Below are 25,070 nucleotides of genomic sequence, written 5' to 3' on the forward strand. Positions count from 1 at the left end.
CGGCCACGAATGGCCGAAACCATCCCAACACCCAATAGCTGGGGCAGCACGCCAAAAACCCCCGGTCTACCCGACCCAACAGGAACCCAGAACCTGATACAATGACAAAAACGGAGCTAAAACATCCGCGAACCGAGCAGCCGCCCAGGCCTGCAAAGAGAACGTTACAATGGAAACAAAAACGCAGTGCCCCAGAGAACGCACCCAGTGGGAAGCGTAGAAAAGGGGCCGCACATTCCCCCGCGTATCCCCGCCTGAAATGTCCCAGTACAACGAACGGAACCGTATCCACAACAGAGAATCTGACCCCGCGGGGCAGCAAACAAAGACAAGAACCAAAAACATAATAATGCGGGATTCCAACCTATGCCAGGCCTGGTATGCTAGAGGAAAAACAGCCCCACCACGGGGCTACCGGCCATCACACCCAAAAGGTGAGGGATCAGACGGCACCACTGTCCCTGACCCGGCCGAGTCATTGAAACTATGCGCTGCGCAAGGAGCTGAGCTAACCTACCCTGCGCCCAGGTGACCCAGAGTTAACACTACGATAAGGCTAGAAGAGGAAAGATAAAGGAACAAGAAATAATTGCATGCTCACCCTTACCCGAAGAGCCCGTAACGCTGTCAGCCTCCCCGGCCGACGACGATCTCGCTCCACACGCCTCCTGAGGACACCGATCCGGATCACACGTCGACCTCCGACTCCATGCCTGCTTAAAAACTGCAAACTCATGGGAAACAACAAACCAGGGTTAAAGCGGGCATATCAACGCCACCAACCGCAGACAAATACAGAAGGAAAAGAGTGAGGGGGGAGGGGTTGCACCGCCTCACTGGAAACCGGAGGGTAACCAGGAGGCGAAGGTAACAAACATGGCGCAGGCTGAGCAGCGGTGGCAGGTGCAGCCCCGCCCGCCGTGCAATAGCCCACGCCATAGTCCGGCAGCCAGGGATCCCTAATCGGGGGTACAAGGGATAGGAGTTTGACTTCTGGTAAAGGACCATGTGCACTGAACCCAGAGTACGGGAAAAAGAGAGGGGCCACAGGCAGACCGGTATATGCGAGCCATGGTAACGGGGGAAGGTGGCTTACCAAAAAACTAGACCCAAAAAAAAAAAAACATGCTTAGCAGAACCCCTGTGGGAAGCACGAGCGGGAGGGGGCCGACCACTCGGGGTAAGGTAAAATATATGTCCCATAACAAACTGCGGCATACCAGAGCGCCCAGCAGGGAGCGCACACACGCACACACTGTGCAACCCCGCAGCAGGCCCAGGACCGGGGACCCCGGTATCGGACCTAATAACGCTCCCCCCCGCATAGAGAAAAATGTAACCCAACCCATATGGAAAAACAGGCGGCCAGGAGGGGCCCCCGAGAGCCACAGCAAAGCACCCCATATAAACCACGGGAGGCCCGGCAGAGAGACCCGCCGCAGCATTGGGCCGTAGGCTGACAGCCTGCAGCGGCGCCAGCACAGAGCTCCCGCACGGGGAAACTCAGAGACCCCCGCCACTCGGCGCATCCGCCGGAAGACCCAGCATCAGCAGCCGGAGCTCCCCGGCCCGCGCAGACCCGCGCCCCCGCCGCAGGCGACCCAGAACCCGACCAATACCACTGGTGAGTGCCATTTACCGGCAGGCGCCGCAGCCGGGAGAAGGGGAGCGGGGACCGCGGCAAACGCCGGGCGGGAGGAAAACCACGCCGAGGATGGGGTAAAGGGGGACGGCAGGGCATGCATGTGGCTTAACATAAAAAGGGAGAGCTGAGGGGGGGGGGGGTGAAGGCTGGGAGTGAGAGGGGGATGAACAAACAAACAAACAACAGGGGACAATTGCTGAAAACTAAGAGGGAGGAATGAAAGAACATGAACATTAATGCAGCAGTCTCATTCCGAGTTGGTCGCTCGCTACCAGATTTTAGCAGCATTGCACAAGCTAGGCCGCCGCCCTCTGGGAGTGTATCTTCGCTTAGCAGAATTGCGAACGAAGGAGTAGCAGAATTGCGAATAGAAAATTCTTAGCAGTTTCTGAGTAGCTCGAGACTTACTCCTACACTGCGATCAGCTCAGGCCGTTTCGTTCCTGGTTTGACGTCACAAACACGCCCTGCGTTCGGCCAGCCACTCCCCCGTTTCTCCAGACACTCCCGCGTTTTATCCTGGCACGCCTGCGTTTTTCCGCACACTCCTAGAAAACGGTCAGCTTCCGCCCAGAAACACCCACTTCCTGTCAATCACACTCCGATCACTTCAACGATGAAAATTCTTCGTTTGGACGTGAGTAAATCTACTAAGTTTTGAGCTAAAATACTTAGCGCATGCGCACTGCGTACCATGCGCATGCGCATTTTCGCATTAATTGCTCCGTTGCGAAAATCGGCAACGAGCGAACAACTCGGAATGACCCCCAGTGTTACTTAGCTGTCCAAATGGCAAGAGGAAGTATGAAGCACATGACCCAAGCTTTTATATGCACTGCAGCCTACACCCACAAATACTGATGGACAAGGAAAACAACCTATTGAAAATTCCCAAGATCCCTTGGAAAAAACTACCTAGCAACTGCTTTGTCATAAACAACCAATCACAAAAAATGGGGCTCTTATATGGTCTCCTGCTTATTCAGCCCTCATCTAATCCAAACTGAAATCTAAATTGCAGTGTAAAAATAAAGCAGCCAGTATTTACCCTGCACAGAAATAAAATAACCCCCCCAAATCTAACTCTCTCTGCACATGTTATATCTGCCACACCTGCAGTGCACAAGGGCCCTCATTCCGAGTTGTTCGCTCGTTGCCGAGTTTCGCTATATTGCGATTAGTCGCTTACTGCGCATGCGCAAGGGTCGCAGAGCGCATGCGCTTAGTTATTTTACTCAAAAGTTAGGTATTTTACTCACGGCATAACGAGGATTTTTCATAATTCTGGTGATCGGAGTGTGATTGACAGGAAGTGGGTGTTTCTGGGCGGAAACTGGCCATTTTATGGGAGTGTGAGAAAAAACGCTGGTGTTTCTGGGAAAAACGCGGTAGTGTCTGAAGAAACAGGGGAGTGTCTGGGCGAACGCTGGGTGTGTTTGTGACGTCAAACCAGGAACGAAACTGACTGAACTGATCGCAATGGCTGAGTAAGTCTGGAGCTACTCAGAAACTGCTAAGAAATTTCTATTCGCAAATCTGCTAATCTTTCGTTCGCAATTCTGCTAAGCTAAGATACACTCCCAGAGGGCGGCAGCCTAGCGTGTGCAATGCTGCTAAAAGCAGCTAGCGAGCGAACAACTCGGAATGAGGGCCAAGGTTTTGCCCTACTGCTAACAAATTTGCTGTTGCGATCAACTATGAAATACCCTTTTAGATCTTTGGCAAAGCCATGTTGCACTGCATGTATGGCAGATTTAAAATGTGCAGATACATTTTTATTTGTGAGGGGCGTGTCCAAATGCAAATCTAAATTGCCATGTAGGCTGCATGCAAAAGCAGACAATATTTACCCTGCATTCAAAATAAAAAATGTATGTGTATACCCCTTGCATTGCAACATTGTTTGTCTAGGTGCATTGTGACTTGCTTTTTCTTTTTTAAAACAAATAGCAAGCAGTGCTGGATATAATCATATTTGGTATATTAATATGTTATAAATAGATTCAATACACAATATATTATAGATTTTATGTATAATATATATACGAGGATTGTTCATTAAATAAGATACCAAGACCTCTAATTGAGTAAATTTATTCAGCGCATACATATACATATAATTAATAGTATGGCCTTGTGTGAGGTGTCCAAAAACATACTATAGTGCAAGAATCACCATTGCGTGTGAGTGATGTTTTCATTTAAATACACTATAGTGCAAGAACTACTTTACTGTACATATCTGTGGCTATGTTGGCCTAGTGGTACTGTATTGCCGATGGTTACCATGCACTTCACTATCCTCTGTGTTATAGCGGCTCTATCTGCATCCGAAATTAAATGTTACAGTGTTTTTATTGTAGGAAAATACTGTGGCCCTCATTCCGAGTTGATCGGTCGCAAGGCGAATTTAGCAGAGTTACACACGCTAAGCCGCCGCCTACTGGGAGTGAATCTTAGCTTCTTAAAATTGCGACCGATGTATTCGCAATATTGCGATTACTAACTACTTAGCAGTTTCTGAGTAGCTCCAGACTTACTCTGCCTGTGCGATCAGTTCAGTGCTTGTCGTTCCTGGTTGACGTCACAAACACACCCAGCGTTCGCCCAGGCACTCCCACCGTTTCTCCGGCCACTCCTGCGTTTTTTCCGGAAACGGTAGCGTTTTCAGCCACACGCCCCTGAAACGCCGTGTTTCCGCCCAGTAACACCCATTTCCTGTCAATCACATTACGATCGCCGGAGCGAAGAAAAAGCCGTGAGTAAAAATACTTTCTTCATAGTAAAGTTACTTGGCGCAGTCGCAGTGCGAACTTTGCGCATGCGTACTAAGCGGATTTTCACTGCGATGCGATGAAAAAGAACGAGCGAACAACTCGGAATGAGGGCCCGTAGTAGAGCATTTTGTATGCAAATACAGTCGCAGTCACACACAGAATATAGGCGTGCTGCATATCATTTTAATCAGCAGAAGCTGCTTGCGCATCCTATTACATTACTTTGCGTCTAAGACACAGTTTTGCAAAAAAAAAAATACAAACAGAGACAATCAGCGCTACCGAGTCACGATGCTGCATGGTGTGACTTCAAGCGCTGTTTAATGTGACTGCAGCAAGGATGTAAGAGGACACATCTGTACATTGGCTCAACATTTCCAACACATACAAAGAAAAAGTACAGCATAGAGTTACACACAGCTTGGCATACTGGTATCACTGATGGTTGCCATGCCTTTGAGCTAGGGTTCAATTCCTGCAAAGGACACACTTGTATTGTATATCTGTGTAAAGATTAGTATAAACAGTTTTTTTCTAATGTTGTCAAAACAAGTCCTGTCATACACTGTATATGGTCTCAGACATGCACACAGATATATACAGTCAAAATTAGAAAAAAAATGTAGGTGCTACTTATTACACAAATATACAAGTGTGACTTCAAATTACAAGACTCTTATCTTTGCTTTAATAGGCAGCCTCTGAAACCCAACGTTCCTTAGTAAATCATGGTATCAATACGTGTTTGCCGCCCCCACATCACTGCCGAAATGACAGGCCAGTAAAGTTCTGTGAATCTTGGCCCTCAATCCGAGTTGTTCGCTCGGTAAAAATCCTCGCATCGCAGCGATTTTCCGCTTAATGCACATGCGCAATGTCCGCACTGCGACTGCGCCAAGTAAATTTGCTATGCACTTAGTAATTTTACTCACGGCATTTTCATCGTTCTGGCGATCGTAATGTGATTGACAGGAAATGGGTGTTACTGGGCGGAAACAGGCCGTTTTATGGGCGTGTGGGAAAAAACGCTACCGTTTCCGGAAAAAACGCAGGAGTGGCCGGAGAAACGGAGGAGTGTCTGGGCGAACGCTGGGTGTGTTTGTGACGTCAAACCAGGAACGACAAGCACTGAACTGATCGCAGATGCCGAGTAAGTCTGAAGCTACTCAGAAACTGCTACGAGGTGTGTAATCGCAATATTGCGATTACTTCGTTCGCAATTTTAAGATGCTAAGATTCACTCCCAGTAGGCGGCGGCTTAGCGTGAGCAACTCTGCTAAAATCGCCTTGCGAGCGAACAACTCGGAATGACCTCCCTTATTGCAACTTCTCCATTCAATTCATACTGTAGGCAGGCTACACACTCTGCTGGTTAGCTCCCACCTGACCCTTCCCCTGGGAGACTGCTCATTTCACAAGTCCTAATTCAGACCTGATCATAGCCATGCAAAATTTTGCATAGCTTCAATCAGCCATCCTGACATGCAGGGGGATGCCCAGCACAGGACTAGCCTGCCCTGCATTTCTGGTCCTCCCCCCGCTGCACAGGTGCAAAAGCATCGCACGGCAGCGATGCTTTTGTACCTGAAGAGTAGCTCTCTACCAGCGCAGCTCCCGTGCGCTGGCAGGGGACTACCCGTTGCTCTCCGGGTCACAGTGGCTGCACATGACGTCACGCAGCTGCCGCAGCCTGCCCCCCGCGAGGTCCGTTCATGCCTGCGTTGTCCAGACCGCGCCCCCAAAATGGCAGCCCAATGCCGCTGGCCTGCCCCCTCCCACCGAGCAATCAGGCAGAGGCAATCGCTGGGCTGAGATGCTCATAGCATCTCTGGCATGCGCCGGTGCACTGCGGCACTGGCACATGCGCAGTTCATACCTGAGCTCCTGCTGTGCGAAAATGCACAGCAGCGATCAGGTCTGAATTAGGCCCACAGACAGGGAGGCCAGCTTGCATTCAATAAATAAAATAAAAACAGTATGTAAATGAAGGGCTCATACTACAGTAGCTTTGGTTGGGGGAAGGGACTCGAGAGTACCGAGCAATTTTTTTTTTTTTTTTTTTTTTGTAACGTTGTTTGCTAGACCCAGCCCCATGTACTGTATACCGGCTATGTACATTAAACAGTAAGCGCTTATATGAAATACTGTACTACAGATTTTGAGTTGCAGAAGCAGTTTGTAATGAAAACTGATCTTTTCGTGTGTTCATAATTCTATTGAATATAAGGTTTTAAATGTATGAATGTTAAAAAATAATAATATTAATAAAGTGTAAAAAAAAAATTGCCATTCGCTCTTTCTGGGAATCAAACCCAGGATCATGAGCATGGGGACAAGTACACCTCACTACTAGGCCATGACGCGTGGTGATACAGATGCAAACTCATGTGTAAATAGAAGCAGTGATCCCTTTCAATTGGTTTTGCTTATGCTGTATTGTCTATGGGTCTTGGATGCTCATATAACCATAACGCAAATAGACCATTGCTTTAACACGTAAGTTTGCGTATCTATACACAATTTTTATTTTTTGATCTATTTTTTTGGTCCCGACAGATAATGAATAATTTCTACAGTATCCCTTTATTTACAGTACGCTATACACTTCAAGTTTTTTATTGCCTCTCTCCATCTGATTATTGGTCTGTGTGTATAACATTACAGTTGTCACTGCCCATTGCCAGAGCTTGCTAAGAGTATACTATTACAGTACGATTACTGTACTGTACTGTATATACTCATCCACTGCTATTTGCTCTACAGTCATGGATTAGTGGAGCATTAGCCACCCTGGATGAAGATGTGTATTGCATGCTGTGTATGTTGTTCGCATCTTAATGAGCCTCTCCGTGCAACACTTCAACAACCTGAGCTATAGCTAAGGCGCAACAAATACTCAGTTTTGGCGGAGAAATGCAACAATAAGGGAGGCTCCATCTGTACACCAAGACATCTATCCAGGCATAGAAGCAATCAGTGTCAAGCGTCTAAAGCCAGAACATGATGGCTTATTGAACTTCACCATCTTTGTGAATCGCCTTCCACCCAAATGCTTCTTCAATGATCCAAACTCCAAAGAGATGGGAATCACTCTATGCCATGTCAGGGCTGTAGAAAGGATGGTCCAGTATCTCCCAATGGTAGCACTGTAACAACTCACAAGTGCAGTTGGCTGAGCGTGGTATGGCATTATTGTGCAAACATTTTTCCATGATATGTACGTTATCTCCGTGCACTTCGACAAGTTGGTGATGAAGTTTAGCTGCTTATATGTCCTTCAAATGCAGAAATTTGATCACACTACATACTTCAAAGGTTGACCATATTTCTTCCAGCCTAACTGTCTTACAACTGATGTTGGGACAGTATGATTGAAATAAGGTGCTGTCTAATGGTTGTGAGGGGAAGCAGTGGTCTGTCTGCTGTGGACTGGTGGGATATTAGAATGAAATAGAGAACATTACACACATGAGAGGTCTTGTTACCATACTTATTGAACTTGTATGTATATATACAGTATATTACTTAAAAGCCCATCAAAATTATATACACCAGGGCCGGATAATGGACGGAGCAGTCGCTACTCACACAGGAGCTGACGGGTTTCTTGAAGTCCTGCTGCTGGGGCTCTGTTATGCTGAGTGTGTGTGAGTGAAATAGTGTGTGTGTGTGTGTGTGTGTGTGTGTGTATGTAGCATTATATATTTGTAATGAGCAGGCTATAGTGATGCTGCACCAGTGCTGGCATGTGTAAGCTCACCAGTCCCGGCATAGGTGCCGGCAAATCTGGGAGTAGAGGATACTAGTAGCCACCTGTAGCTGGCTGGGGAGGTCTGGGCATGGACTGTGCTGGGTGTGGGAGCGGTGGACACAGCCCCTCCTATGGCATGCAGTATATATAAAGCATCAGAGCCGGTTTTCTATCTCCTCCTCACCTGCATCATCTGCAGACACAGCACTGGCCCTTGTTTCTCCCAGTCATTGCACTGCTCACCACTTCCTGAGATAAGTGACACTGTTTGAATTCCGACTTGAATTCTACGTTTTTGTGATATTTTCTTATTCTGGTGTTATTTCTTGTGCACTTTTTTCTTTACTTTCATTTTGGATCTGTCTTACAATACTTAGTTATTATCACTATCTTTTCCCCTTATCTATTTTCTTCAGTTGCACTCTTTGGTGTTTTAGTTTATTTAAATTGACTTGTCTCCAACATGGTATGCAGCCCCCTCCTGTCCGTTTTGTTGATGCTGGAGAGGCTGAAGCCATAGCCTTCATGGTAGGTCCATCAGCCTGCTGTGCCAGCACCCATTTCTGGCAGGTGAGTGGATCACTACAAAGCATCATGGCTCCATAGCCCACCTTCCTCCAGTGGTGATCAGAGCTACAGTTAGCCCAGTGGTCTGATTACAGGCCTGTTTACAGCCAGGATACACTGTGACAGTTCCAGTGGTCTCACCCAATCATATGCATTTGGTTGTGAGTGGAAACATGGTCTCCACTTCTGGCTTTGCTTTGGATCAGACATGGGTCACATGGTTGCACTATCGTCTAGCTGGACACATCAGTCCTAAGGGTACAAAGGCCGTCCAGGTCCTGGGTGCCATCCCGGTGACCTGGTTGCAGCTGGCAGGAAGTGAGAGGCAGTGAGGCTTGGGCAAGTGCTGACAGCAGTTAAAGTTAATAAAGGGGTGGATCATAGACACAGTACTGCTGTTGTGTTGTCTGTTGGGGCAGAGCTGGTGAGCTCTGCTACTGTACCTATAGTTTCCAATAACTGGCCACAAATTTTTCAGTCATTATTAACACCTTCTTAACCAACACTTATTGGTGCGTCAAAAGTTTCAGCTCCTCCTGTAGTTGGTTCTGCCCCATTTGTGTTGACTCCGGTCACTGTTAATGTGGCTTCAGCTGCTAGAGCTCAGCATGGTGCTTCTTTGCTCCTTCACAGACAGCTTTTGATCATGTTGCATTTATGGCAATGATGTCCATGCTTGCCCCTTTCTTTACTTTGTTAGCATTGACGTGACTAGTTTGGGCTCTGTGGTACAGGGATCTTTTTCTTCATCTGCTGTACCTGGACAATTGGCGCATTTGGCTGACCAGTGGCTTGCTTCAATGGGTGCTTTGTAATAGCCACAGAATTTCCAGATCTAGTTCCACCAATCATATATAATTAAAAAGAACTGTATATACACACATTTGGCCAAGTGATGAATTCACAAAGTTTACAAAAGTATTCCAATGCTTAATAAGTCCGGAAACAGATTGCGTTCAATGCGCTCCATCTACTCTGTGGAACGCACACTTGGGAGCGCTACTTCTGGTGGAATGCATTCCATGCTCCCGAGTATGCGTTCCACAGAGTAGATGGAGCACATTGAATTCAATCTGTTTCCAGATATAATAAGCATTGGTATACTTTTGTAAATTTTGTGAATCCATCGCTTGGCCAAATGTGTGTATATACAGTTATTTTTAATTATATATATGATCGGTGGAGCTAGATCTGGAAATTCTGTGGCGGCATATCTTTTAATGTGTTGGCCTGTGACAGGTGGATCGATAGTTGGAGTGGATTAAGTGCTGCACCTCATTTTCCAGCAATTGAGCAGAGCCCCACTATATCCGGAGCCTGGTACTCATATCTAGACCTACAGTATATGTTCTTGTTGCAATTCAATCTGGTAAATGCCTCCATTTCTTACCCCAACCAATTGGTTTTATATGTTATTATTGTTTATGTAATAAATTGTGTGTATGTCATTACACCATGTGGAATATTATTTCTCTTTCCACGTTTGAGTGCTATGGAAAATTACTGAAGTTGATATGGAACAATCGATCACGATTGTCCCCCTACACACTTGAAGTACACATTCATCTGGTAAAGCCTCCATTTTTATTCAATTGGTGGATACACTAAGGAGTGATATAGTATTTGGGTGTCTGGACCCACTATTATTGGTCAAAAGGGTATGATGTGGAAAGAGATGTGGAAATTCTCTCCTTTTTTCACATATTTGCTGACATCTAACACACGGGAGATTATCCTATACAGCGAATCAAGATTTCATTAAGATATGTGAACCCTCTCCTCACAAGGTGCTGGACTATTTTTAGAACCTTAACGCACAAGTGCTCTGTCACCCCCATTCTTTTGATATCCATGAAAAAGGCCATGTGGGAGAGTCTCCAGTATGTGGTTATTGTGGTCAGCTCCTGCCACTGTGACCTCAGAAACATAAAACAAATGCTTCAGCAATGTGAAGAGGCTTCTGAAAGCCAAAATGGCTGAGGAGAACAATGAGGCAAGCAGGACAGGGTGACGATGACCAGTTCCCATCTATTATACCACCTATAAAGAGAAGCTGAAGCAAATAATCCCCCACACCAAATTCCAAGAAGCCATATTGAGGAAATGGACCATCCACCAGCCCCAAGGCATCCTGGTGAGTAAACAAACAAATGTCCCCCTTTTAACTGCATCAACCTGTCAAAGTCGAAAATATTATAGTCACATGCATCACGTGCAAACACCACACTGAGTGGCCTCTGTGCGGGTGCTTGTTCTGCCGTGCGTGCGCATACTCCCACGTTGCGTATATTGGCTCAAGAGGTCCTGCGTATTAGCGCGTGGTATGAGTAAATATGGTAGCATACGCATTGGCATGGAAAAGCCACAAAGACATAACTGATATTTAATCCACATAGTGCATAATTTACACATAGCCTACATGCACCACACCAGCGAGTTACATTTGCTTTAAAGGTATAACAACAGAGGGATTCAACTTTACAGGATATGAGGGGACAGAATTAGGTTAGGAGGTGGTGTTTGGTATCCAGTTGTACAGTATTTCAAGGGCAATATTCCAATGGCAGTTTGCAGAAAGTAGCACGCTCCTGTGCATAGATATGCACAGGAATATATTATTAATATCACACTGTATGTACTGTACTCTTGATATTCGGCGGGAACCCAGTGGAAGACATCTGCAAGTACACCTGGACTAAGCATCGCCCACCTGTTCAAACCAACCTATGACCCCTCATGTACTGTAAATGACCAGCTCTTTGACCTATGAAAGAAGAGATTACAGTTTCCTTTGTTTCATGTTTTGGACCATTGTATAAAACCAAGCCTCCTGGCTGTCCTCAGTCTATTCTCTGAAGGTCATCTATTCAGATTGACTGAGGACCGGAACCGGGTTGCGCAGGTGAACAAATGTATGTATCCATTGATTGTAGCCTTTTTCTCTTGTGTTATTGTATTTCTGTTGTACCCCCCTTTGAGTAAATATTTGTTGCTGGGTTGGATCACAACATTTCATAACAACTGGTGTCGCATTGCTTTCCTGTTAGGGATTATAAAGTATATTCCACCACACGTGTAGCTACTTTGTGCTTACATCGTGATGGTGTGCTTACGCAACGTGTATGCATTTCATAGGGGTTTCACACACACGCTTAGAGGGTTGCAGCAGCCTGAACATTTCTGTATTTAAGGTATTTTCTTTTTCTTCCTGTAAGTTAATTGAACTTAACAAACCTTAAACAGTGTCAACTGTTCCTTTTTTGACCTCTTCAGGGACAAATTAATATGTTCCAGATATATATTTATTTTATTTTAATTTTAATTAACTGCATTGCTATTGCATTGCCTATAAACAGATTTTAGTAATGAAGATACTGTAATTAGCAATTATGTAAAAAAAATTAGTTTCAAACTTAAAAAAGTAATGCATTTACAAATAGCCATAATTTTGGTATAAAAAAACAAACATACACATATGTGGCAGTAAAAACATACATATATGTGGCAGTGTTCCTGAAGAAGTCAAGTTTGTGATTGAAAGTTCTGAATTTTTTTTCAATTGTATGAGTGTGAGCCATACTAGCATTTTGCAAATGTGTGCCTTACAACCAAGAAACAGTACAGAGTTCTAGGGAAGTCCATTAGCATGTAATGATGTTTAGCATCCTTTATGATGCATGTTCAGCAACAGGTACATGTACTGTTTTACAAAACATTAAATAGCATGGATTTTTTGCAGTTGACCCACACCCAGATGGCCAGTGAGATGAAGCTCCAGATGTTCGAGATGAAAAAGACCATCCAAGCAAACACAGGCTGTCCGTTAATCATAGGCCTTCATCGGCCTGCAAAGGGAGATGGTGGCCAAAGGTTGTTAGAGATGCTCCCTCCACATAAAAGGTGAGCTCCCAAGCCACTAGCCCCCAAACTGCATCATAAGTGAACCTCCCCAGGTGTAGTACCCATATGCAGGGAGGTGCATCTAAAGGGGTATGGAGGGACAGAGACAGTTCCGCCTCAAAGTAATCTTTTATTTTTTACTATTTGTTGCTATTGTGTTTATGTTTGTATTTTTTGTTTCATGTTCAGTAAACTGTTCTTTTTAAAGTAAGTTAAGTTCTTTGTGTAAATTGCTTTGTCATTTTTGGTAATTACTTTTTTTAATTGTAGGTCTTCAGCCTCAATGAACATACAGTATCTACAGTATATTATAACAGTCAAGTACAGTTTCAGTATTGCATTCTTATGACTTTTTTTTGTTGTGAGCAGGATGAAGTGCATATCGTACATTTTTGCAGAAAAAAAATGTGTGGAGGTGTGGCTAGAAATCAAACAGCCTTCTTGTGTTCATCGGGATTCTGCAGAAGGTCGATGTTCAACGGGGCCTGGTCGCATTTCAGCACAGTCATCCTCAAAAGTTAAATGCTTTGTCTTTAATAGTACATCTTGTAATTTAGGCCAGAGGTGTAATTTTCTATACATCTCTGTCTGTGCTGTGGGGGGGGGGGTGTTATCTAGTCTCAACTGTTTTCAAACAGGAGGGTGAGAGCAGGCCACCGTGACTCCTATATCCACTTGTACTAATACACTGGCGCCGTAATCCTGACAGGCAACATTATAGTGGCAGCCAGAATCCCGACACCTGCCCAGATTTTCCACTCTGTTAGTAGGTCCATGCCACCAACTGAGTGTGAAGAGAACCTGTGGTGAGCTAAGCTCACCACCGGTCCGAAGCATGGCAAGCGCAGCAAACCCGCAAGGGGCATCGCGACCTTGCTGCTGGGATTCCAGCAAATGAAATGCTGCTATCACTATACTGACAGCCGACATCCTGTCTGCCGGTATATCATACCGGATCCGGCATTGTAACATGATGCAGCAGACTTTTTGGTTTTGGATTTCAACTTGTTTTTAAGTTGCATATTGCAAGTTTGGTTTCCTCAAGTTCTGGTTGGAACCTGAAATCATCTAGAGAGTTTTTAACCATTTTAAAAGAAATGGTACAGTAGATAAGGAAGTACAGTTGAGCTGAATGGCTAGACCTTCCCTCAGTCCATTTTTGGAATATATTGTATGATGCTATTGCCAATGGGTGGTTCCCAAAAAGACAATGTGGAAGTACTGACTCATTCAGCACTTATCTTATCCAGTCAATTATCTTTATCTTGATGAGTTCTGCTCAGTAGCATATCAGTCTTTTGAATCTATTTTTTATATTGTTAGAGGTTCTGGATGAGGTACTCATCTGGCTAATAGATTCAGAATTCTGCTTGATACAGTTGTATCAAGGGTTAGGGTTAGGCTCAGCTTGGCATGGGTCATTGGGCCTTTAGTGTAGTGTGTCAGTGTTCATATTTGCCCAGTGGCTCTTACTATGGTCTATCTGGCTATCATACCAAAGACTCCTGGCACTTGGCTGGTGCATGGGTATGGCTCACCACTAGCAAAATACACATTTAGCTGAGTTTTGTGGTGCTGCATTTCTAGCAGTGATCTCTCTCCTCTTGACATTGGAACACATTTCTTTAGGAAAGTTATAGCCATGATGGTGGCAGCAACAGGATTCTCAGTGGCTGAAATTAAGGCCTTGGGCTAATGGAAATTGACTAATTATACAGTAAGTGTTATATTTGGCCTATTGTTTACTTTACCCTCAATGTTTTTTGTTTATTGTTATTTTCTGCTTCAATTTGCATTTTGTGGCCTTGCTTTGTGTATGTAGTATTTGTTTGTGTATCTTGATTTTCATACTCAGGGCTCTGACACTTGCCAATTTTCACAGTGAAAGTCTGGAGGAATGTTTAGTTTTTGCCTGACTAGACTGACATACTGTAATTTGTAGTTAACTCGGCCTGCTTCGATATACAATATGCTATGTCCTTCAGCAGGTTGTTTTGGGTTTTTTTTGCTTCTCACTGAATAGCGTGTACGTTCCTTTGTCACCACTCCAACCTTTTTGTACCTGATCTCTCCTTTTGTGTATTTAGCCTTTTTCAGTTTTTTGAATGTCAATTTTTCCTATCAATTTTTTTCTTTTTGCAAATCCTCTTAATTTTTTACCTATTTATTTGATTTCTTTAATCAATTTTTCCCTCCACTTATATGCATTGTTTTGACAATTTACATGTTTAGGTGTTTGGCCACTCTCAAATTTATTTGGCTGATAGATTTGTGTCTGCAGCTGGCACATCAGTTTTTTCCAGGGTTGCAGTTCCTGCGATTGTGGGTGTACGCTGTAGGCTCCATTAATAAATGTAACCCTCCAGTGAAAGGCATTGTTTTGATGATTCACATATTTGGCTTTTTGGTCACTTGTAAAAAAATTTGATAGATTTGTCTCTGTAGCTGGAACATAATTTTTTCCATGGTTGCTGCTTGTGCCATGGTTGGTGGATGCTGTAAGATTCCCATAACCACTTAACTGGCATGGTCTGATCACATGCGAGCGTGCTGCCGCACACTGTTCTCCAGCATTTTACTAGGAGATAAGTTCTGCAAAAATGCATAATATAATATTTAAATAGTTTTTTAAATAGTTTTTTAACTATATAAAGTAAAAAAATAATAAAAAAAAAACTATTTTATGAACAGTTTTGAAGGTAAAAATCGCCAGTAAAGTGGTCAAACAGAAATTGCTGAATGCTGCTGCCAGGTTTATCGTGATTAGAGTTCTGGTGATGCATCTTGGTGGGAATGATCTCAGAAAAGCGGCAACATGAAAATCTGGTAATGTATGGGAGCAAAGGACAATCACTCATTTGCTAATAAAAGCCAGAAAGAGTGCAAAAATTGATAAGTTAATTTAAACAAACATATTTACCAAAATGTACAGTATCTTTTTGGCCATTTCCAGTGTTTGGGAACAAACGGTAAATTGTCTTCTGCTCCCATACATTACTAGATTTTTGTTCCAACCAGAAAGATTGGTCAAATAATCTTATAGTGGCCCTCATTCCGAGTTGTTCGCTCGCTAGCTACTTTTAGCAGAAATGCAAACACAAAGCCGCCGCCCTCTGGGAGTGTATCTTAGCATAGCAGAATTGCTAATAAAAGATTAGCAATTCTGCTATTAAGTATTTCCTTGCAGTTTCTGAGTAGCTCCAGACCTACTCCTAGATTGCGATCACCTCAGTCCGTTTAGTTCCTGGTTTGATGTCACAAACACGCCCAGCGTCCGGCCAGCCACTCCCCCATTTCTCCAGCCACTCCTGCGTTTTTACCTGGCACGCCTGCGTTTTTTAGCACACTCCCTGAAAACGGCCAGTTTCTGCCCAGAAACACCCACTTCCTGTCAATCACACTACGATCAGCAGAGCGATTGAAAAGCTTAGTTTGCCCGTGAGTAAAATAGCATAGTTTTGTGTAAAATTGCTTAGCGCGTGCGCCCTGTTGTGCATACGCATGCGCAGAACTGCCGGATTTTAGCCTATTAGCAATTCTGCTAAAAATAGCAGCGAGCAAACAACTCAGAATGACCACCAGTGTGTATCCAGCTAAGTTTAAAGCATTTCATCATGAAAGATCTTTTTCAATTTATGTCTGCCTGGCTGATTGTACTGTCATTTGGTCAGATATGGTTTCTTAGTTGGTTTGAAGAATGTTGTTGTAATTTTTTAGCTATTGATGAGACCCATGAAAAGATGAATGCTGCTGTGGCAAAATTTGTATGTGTTCATGTTGGATTAGTAGCATGCCATCCCTTTTTTTTTTGTTAAGATATAATTACCTATACAAGCCCAATGGGGTCCATTTGACTGACAATGGATTTTCCTTGTTCATTGAGAATCTGTTTAGAGTTATTTATGTTACTAGTTTAGAGTACAGTGTAGTGGTGATGGTATAATGTTTCTGTAACCAAAGCTTTGCTTTGGTGGTACAGGTTGAGTATCCCATATCCAAATATTCCGAAATACGGAATATTCCGAAATACGGACTTTTTTGAGTGAGAGTGAGATAGTGAAACCTTTGTTTTTTGATGGCTCAATGTACACAAACTTTGTTTAATACACAAAGTTATTAAAAATATTGTATTAAATGACCTTCAGGCTGTGTGTATAAGGTGTATATGAAACATAAATGAATTGTGTGAATGTACACACACTTTGTTTAATGCACAAAGTTATAAAAAATATTGGCTAAAATTACCTTCAGGCTGTGTGTATAAGGTGTATATGAAACATAAATGTATTCTGTGCTTAGACTTAGGTCCCATCACCATGATATCTCATTATGGTATGTATTATTCCAAAATACGGAAAAATCCGATATCCAAAGTACCTCTGGTCCCAAGCATTTTGGATAAGGGATACTCAACCTGTATACGTCTGCAATGCCTCTTGTTGTTTGTGGTGCATTGATTTTGTCCATCCTTTTCTTTGACACTGCACATTTCTTCCCTTTTAGTATTCATTTATGATTTCAAATCAATAGCTAACATTTTGTTTACCAAATTACAATCCTTGGTGGCTTTATTTTTGAGGTATAAAGTTTTATGTTATGTTGTACTTTATTAATGAAATACATTAACTGTTAAAAGGTTTAAAATAGTTAGTACATGTATTAACAACCATTATTAATCCCAGACATCAGAAGAATGATATGTTGATTATTTGAACAGGATTAAACTCGTATTCAGCTTAGATAATACTACTAAGTTCAAGAGCACTGTTAGTCAAAACTTTCAGTTCCTTTAGCAAGCAATAGATCCAGTTAGTGATTCCTAAAGTGAGAGCGCCAGCATTGGCAAACACAGTGCTCTATTAGGTTTCAATCCTCCATTGTAGGCAGCTTGCATTGACTGCCTTCAGCAGATAAAGTCCATGGCCAGTTGTTAAATGTTCTGTCAGACCTTGTCTGGTAGATCAGTACTGCAGCAGGACATTGCAGTAGGTATGCTATTTTCTTATTTGAAGAACATTTTATGTGCAATAACTCACTCCTCTAGCAGCTACAGTAATAAATTAGTGATTAATTAATTTAGAACTGATCTACATGTTAAGGGAACATAGGTTGCTGTTATTGTTTTAAATATGGTCCACTACTGTGTTTGGCTAAAGAGAGTATTGCATGTGTGTGTGAGCACTGACAGCATCCCCAACCCAGTATCTCAGAAAAAAATATTATTTAAAATGTCCAAAACCATTGATCACTGCTTGTAGGGGGTTGTGGTGCTGTTTTACAAAATTAAATTCAAGCTGTTTACCTTCACTAACAAAGTCCTCAATAATACTTCTCCATATACTGTATATCTGATCTTGTCACAAAATACACCTACGCTTGTCTCCACTCAACACTGCATCTGACCCTTAGGTCCTCTCATACAGTACTCAAATAATTACCTGTTACACCTCCAAAACCTGCTCTTAACTGTAGAACTAAAGCATTTCTGCAAAAACTAACTTGCCCTCAACCTCCACTTTTTCATGAACTTTCTCAAAACTTACTTCTTCACCACTAGTTTACCCTACTCCTTCATAAACCACATTTTATTCAGCCACGCTACTTAATTCTCATCCTAGGTCCTCTCCTGCTCTATTTGTTCCTATTACATCTGGCTTACTCCCACAATAGACTGTAAGTTGATGTAGTATAAGCAGAGCATGCTGCATTTGATATCTAATTTCTCCCCTTTTTGTCCACCTTGCATGAACCACAGGTCTTGCTTAACTTAATTTCTCTGATTGTATTCTTTTATGTTCAACCTATACCAGATGTGTCCACTGACATCTTTGCTATTTTGCTCAATTTGGCACAACATGCAAAACATGGCTAAGCTGTTTTTCACGAGTAGCGAGTGGTTGGATTTTAAATTTTTTGTTTGCCACAATAGAATATGTATAAAGTAACATTTTAAAGAAGCAAATTAAGAAATATCACAAGGCATGGCTAAATCTTTGAGTCTATGGCATGCAAAACCATGCCATACATGGAGGGATATAGCAAAGATGTATGTGGACACATCTGTACTTATGGAATTCATACATGATTATGTGCTACTTGTAATTGTATAATTTGTGCCTATGTTTACTCTAGTCAGTTTTAACTATGTTTATTTATGTTTATTCACATTTATACGGAATGTCTGGTGCAGCGAAGAGACCTACAATTCAATGATAATAATGATGGTTCAACACTGGGATCATGATACAGGACAGTGGGCCTGTGGTTGTTTCTTTCTTTTATTTCTCATGTGAAAAGCACAAGCCGGTACTGTGTCCAGTAGTGGATGAATCAGAAGGCCCCCTGGAGTTAGGATGTGTTGTCCATACTGATTGTGCCAAATGAGATCTTGTGGTTTTTATGAGATCATGCACATGAATATTGTGACTGGCAAAGAGGCAAGATGTAGCGCATCAACACTAGACTGCAGAGATCACTGATCCGGTAACCAAGATGTTAATGGATCTCGGCAATATTGCTTCCTGCATTGCTTGATATGCAGTGAAGCAGGAGCAGCTTTAGTGGCATGATATGTGCCCAAATAACAAATATTTCCCTGAATTAGTATAATTTATATTTCTGTAAGAACTAATTGTACAGTTCAGCAAGTTTATTGTAACTAATATTTGTTGCACCCAATCAGGATCTTTGATTTACAGTACAGATTTACTTTGACTACATATCTGCATTGTTCACTTGAAACTTATGGTTCATAAAACATCTATTTAGATATGAAAAAATGTCATTTTTCATTGGTCTGTGGGCCTAATTCATTAAGGATTGCAATTGCAAAGCTGTTTGCAGCAGCTTTGCGATTGCAATCTTTTGCAATGCAAATGCAGAAGGTAGTGCTTAGCACCTCCTACCTGCATTTGCGATGCGATCACATCTGAGATGAACATCTCAACCATTGGTCACATTGCAGAACCCTTTCTGCGATGTGAGGATTGTGATTGCGATCCTTAGTGAATCAACCCCTGTGTTAATACATTGGTGGTCATTCCGAGTTGTTCACTCACTAGCTACTTTTAGCAGCAATGCAAACTCAAAGCCGCTGCCCTCTGGGAGTGTATCTTAGCATAGCAGAATTGCTAATGAAAGATTAGCAATTCTGCTATTAAGTATTTCCTTGCAGTTTCTGAGTAACTCCAGACCTACTCCTAGATTGCGATCACCTCAGTCCGTTTAGTTCCTGGTTTGACGTCACAAACACGCCCAGCGTCCGGCCAGCCACTCCCCCGTTTCTCCAGCCACTCCTGCGTTTTCTGCTGGCACGCCTGCGTTTTTTAGCACACTCCCAGAAAACGCTCAGTTACCACCCAGAAACACCCACTTTCTGTCAATCATTATCCGATCAACAGAGCGACTGAAAAGCTTCATTCGCCCGTGAGTAAAATAGCATAGTTTTGTGTAAAATTGGTTAGCGCGTGCGCCCTGCGGTGCATACGCATGCGCAGAACTGCCGGATTTTAGCCTATTAGCAATTCTGCTAAAAATAGAAGCAAACGAACAACTCGGAATGACCACCACTGTTTTAATGATATTTACTCAGATAGGCTGTTTAAAGAATGTTAGTCATACTGCCAAAAGCCTCCACTTTTCATCTTTACTAAAAGTTTGGTTTTCTATTGCATAACAAAAAAATTAAATAAAATAAAGAATGTTCTGTAATCATCCTAGTATATTTTATCTGATTTCATGACAAATTAAAGTTGGGTACTTCTCTTTTGAAATATACTGTATGATATAGTAGTATCTAATAATGCTTTCACAAAATGTAAAATAATTTGCCTGCCTCTTCTATTGACTTCAAACAGCCTTACATGGATAATTGGGAACATGACCTCCAAATATCTATAAATGATAAAACTATGGCTTTGGACTAATGCAGGCAAGGTCATCATATATGCCAGACCTGTACAGAGTACATTAAAATGATGGTCAGTACACAAATACTGTAGTGCAAAAGTCATCCAATTTGTAAAGGATACCTGTATATATATATATATATATATATATATATATATTCTCTATCCTCCAGTTGACATATAAATGAGATTAATTATATCTAGCGCGATCATGAACTCCCGTTCTTCCAGACACACAATCACTGCTTGCAAGGATTCCATATTGAACTTGAAAACCTTTAGGTAAGGGTTCAAGAATTTTAAATTCAGAATGGGCCTTACCGAACCGTGCGGTTTTGGTACCAAAAACAAGTTGGAGTAGTAACCCTTTCCCTGTTGTTGTAGTGGCACTGGGACAATGACTTGGGACTGGACTAACTTTAGGATGGCCTGTTGCAACATAACTTGTGTATCCTCCAAAACAGGTAAGCTTGATTTGAAAAATTGTTGGGTAGGAGCGCTGTCGAAGTCCAGCCTGTAGCCCTGAGAAATTATGTCCTTTACCCAGGCATCCTGACAGGAGCCTTCCCACATGCGACTGAAGTGACGCAGTTGAGCTCCCACTTTGAGATCCCCTTGGGGTGGGGGAGCACAGTCATGCTGAGGCCTTAGTGGAAGCTGAACTGGTGCTCTGTTCCTGAGAACCTGCGGTGGCTGGTTTTCTTGTCTTACCTCTGGTGCCTCTCACCGCATTGGAGGCGCCTCTGGCTCTTCATCTGAACCTGGTAGTCCGAAAGGACTGATTAGATGGCCCTAGCTGGCGGGGCCCCTGAGAAAGGAAGAGACTCCACACTGCGCTTGGAATCAGTGTCTGCTATCCACTGACCCAGCCACAAAGCTCTGCGTGCTGACACTGCCATAGCAGTAGTCCTAGCGTTAATAGCGCCTATTTCTTTGACAGAATCACACAGGACGCGTGCAGTGTCTTGAATGTGTTTTCTGAGAGTCACCGCAGTGACCAGGGGCATATTGCCCGCAAGGCCCTCTTGAATTTGAGTCACCTATGTATGAATGGCATGTGTCATCCAGCAACCCGCAATCACAGGTCTTTGTGATACGCCAGCCGCTGTGTAAATAGACTTTAGTGTAGTCTCTATCTTCCTATCCCCAAGGTCCTTTAATATAAATCAGCCCGGAGCTGGTAGCACCACCTTTTTTGATAGGCGAGAGACTAATACGTCTACGGCCGTGGGTTCTTCCCAATTTTTCCTACCTTCTGGGAAAAATGGGAAAGTGTGCAAAAACTGTTTTGTCACCTGATATTTTTTATTAAGATTTTTCCAGGTTTGCTTGTTCCTGAGAATCAGGGAAAGTGACACTGAATTTTTTCAGAAAAAGAAAAATGACTGCGGTACTGCAGCATCTTATAAAGGGATTTTTAACACATCCCTGATAGCAAGTACGAGGGGCTCAATACCCTGTGCAGAAGGTGAATCCTCTGTAATAGGATCCAATTCCTCCCCCTCCTCCTGTACTTCTTCCTCAGATTCAAAGAGTAAACCAGGCAGCCCACGTTTATGTGGCCCTGAAGTAGGGAGGGGGGGCTGTTTTTCATCTGCGTTTGCAGCCAGGTATGCTACAGCCTGCTGCAGCTGTTGTGTCTTTTGATTATTAGCAGTGAGCTGGGATGACATGTCTGCCACCATAGTTTTTATGGCACTGAGCCAGGATGGCTCCTGACCCTCCCCCCAGTCTCCTCACTAACTTGGAAGGATTGACTGCATTGTTCACATGAGAGGGAATCAGTCATAGACGGAGATAATCTAGTGTGATATACACTGCGTAATTGGTGTTTGACCATGTTTACAGTAGAGATGAGCGCCTGAAATTTTTCGGGTTTTGTGTTTTGGTTTTGGGTTCGGTTCCGCGGCCGTGTTTTGGGTTCGAACGCGTTTTGGCAAAACCTCACCGAATTTTTTTTGTCGGATTCGGGTGTGTTTTGGATTCGGGTGTTTTTTTCCAAAAACACTAAAAAACAGCTTAAATCATAGAATTTGGGGGTCATTTTGATCCCAAAGTATTATTAACCTCAAAAACCATAATTTACACTCATTTTCAGTCTATTCTGAATACCTCACACCTCACAATATTATTTTTAGTCCTAAAATTTGCACCGAGGTCGCTGTGTGAGTATGATAAGCGACCCTAGTGGCCGACACAAACACCGGGCCCATCTAGGAGTGGCACTGCAGTGTCACGCAGGATGTCCCTTCCAAAAAACCCTCCCCAAACAGCACATGACGCAAAGAAAAAAAGAGGCGCAATGAGGTAGCTGTGTGAGTAAGATTAGCGACCCTAGTGGCCGACACAAACACCGGGCCCATCTAGGAGTGGCACTGCAGTGTCACGCAGGATGGCCCTTCCAAAAAACCCTCCCCAAACAGCACATGACGCAAAGAAAAAAAGAGGCGCAATGAGGTAGCTGTGTGAGTAAGATTAGCGACCCTAGTGGCCGACACAAACACCGGGCCCATCTAGGAGTGGCACTGCAGTGTCACGCAGGATGGCCCTTCCAAAAAACCCTCCCCAAACAGCACATGACGCAAAGAAAAAAAGAGGCGCAATGAGGTAGCTGACTGTGTGAGTAAGATTAGCGACCCTAGTGGCCGACACAAACACCGGGCCCATCTAGGAGTGGCACTGCAGTGTCACGCAGGATGTCCCTTCCAAAAAACCCTCCCCAAACAGCACATGACGCAAAGAAAAAAAGAGGCGCAATGAGGTAGCTGTGTGAGTAAGATTAGCGACCCTAGTGGCCGACACAAACACCGGGCCCATCTAGGAGTGGCACTGCAGTGTCACGCAGGATGGCCCTTCCAAAAAACCCTCCCCAAACAGCACATGACGCAAAGAAAAAAAGAGGCGCAATGAGGTAGCTGTGTGAGTAAGATTAGCGACCCTAGTGGCCGACACAAACACCGGGCACATCTAGGAGTGGCACTGCAGTGTCACGCAGGATGTCCCTTCCAAAAAACCCTCCCCAAACAGCACATGACGCAAAGAAAAAAAGAGGCGCAATGAGGTAGCTGTGTGAGTAAGATAAGCGACCCTAGTGGCCGACACAAACACCGGGCCCATCTAGGAGTGTCACTGCAGTGTCACGCAGGATGTCCCTTCCAAAAAACCCTCCCCAAACAGCACATGACGCAAAGAAAAAAAGAGGCGCAATGAGGTAGCTGTGTGAGTAAGATAAGCGACCCTAGTGGCCGACACAAACACCGGGCCCATCTAGGAGTGGCACTGCAGTGTCACGCAGTATGTCCCTTCCAAAAAACCCTCCCCAAACAGCACATGACGCAAAGAAAAAAAGAGGCGCAATGAGGTAGCTGTGTGAGTAAGATAAGCGACCCTAGTGGCCGACACAAACACCGGGCCCATCTAGGAGTGACACTGCAGTGTCACGCAGGATGTCCCTTCCAAAAAACCCTCCCCAAACAGCACATGACGCAAAGAAAATTTTGATTATAATTCATTTTAATGAACATCATCTTCTCCACATTTTCTGGATGTAACCTCGTACGCCGATTGCTGACAAGGTGAGCGGCGGCACTAAACACTCTTTCGGAGTACACACTTGTGGGAGGGCAACTTAGGTAGAATAAAGCCAGTTTGTGCAAGGGCCTCCAAATTGCCTCTTTTTCCTGCCAGTATAAGTACGGACTGTGTGACGTGCCTACTTGGATGCGGTCACTCATATAATCCTCCACCATTCTATCAATGTTGAGAGAATCATATGCAGTGACAGTAGACGACATGTCCGTAATCGTTGTCAGGTCCTTCAGTCCGGACCAGATGTCAGCATCAGCAGTCGCTCCAGACTGCCCTGCATCACCGCCAGCGGGTGGGCTCGGAATTCTGAGCCTTTTCCTCGCACCCCCCGTTGCGGGAGAATGTGAAGGAGGAGATGTTGACAGGTCGCGTTCCGCTTGACTTGACAATTTTGTCACCAGCAGGTCTTTCAACCCCAGCAGACCTGTGTCTGCCGGAAAGAGAGATCCAAGGTAGGCTTTAAATCTAGGATCGAGCACGGTGGCCAAAATGTAGTGCTCTGATTTCAACAGATTGACCACCCGTGAATCCTTGTTAAGCGAATTAAGGGCTGCATCCACAAGTCCCACATGCCTAGCGGAATCGCTCCCTTTTAGCTCCTTCTTCAATGCCTCCAGCTTCTTCTGCAAAAGCCTGATGAGGGGAATGACCTGACTCAGGCTGGCAGTGTCTGAACTGACTTCACGTGTGGCAAGTTCAAAGGGCATCAGAACCTTGCACAACGTTGAAATCATTCTCCACTGCACTTGAGACAGGTGCATTCCACCTACTATATCGTGCTCAATTGTATAGGCTTGAATGGCCTTTTGCTGCTCCTCCAACCTCTGAAGCATATAGAGGGTTGAATTCCACCTCGTTACCACTTCTTGCTTCAGATGATGGCAGGGCAGGTTCAGTAGTTTTTGGTGGTGCTCCAGTCTTCTGTACGTGGTGCCT

At 43.8% G+C, this 25,070-nt stretch overlaps 1 long non-coding RNA gene across 1 annotated transcript in view; it reads right to left on the minus strand.

Moving 5' to 3' along the window:
- The window catches only part of LOC134965462 (uncharacterized), a 111,622-nt gene that overhangs the window by 10,650 nt on the left and 75,902 nt on the right, over positions 1-25,070 (minus strand). The gene's annotated exons all lie outside the window — the stretch shown is intronic.

The sequence above is a fragment of the Pseudophryne corroboree genome, chromosome 10, assembly GCF_028390025.1.
Source record: "Pseudophryne corroboree isolate aPseCor3 chromosome 10, aPseCor3.hap2, whole genome shotgun sequence".
NCBI classification, from domain to species: Eukaryota; Metazoa; Chordata; class Amphibia; order Anura; family Myobatrachidae; genus Pseudophryne; species Pseudophryne corroboree.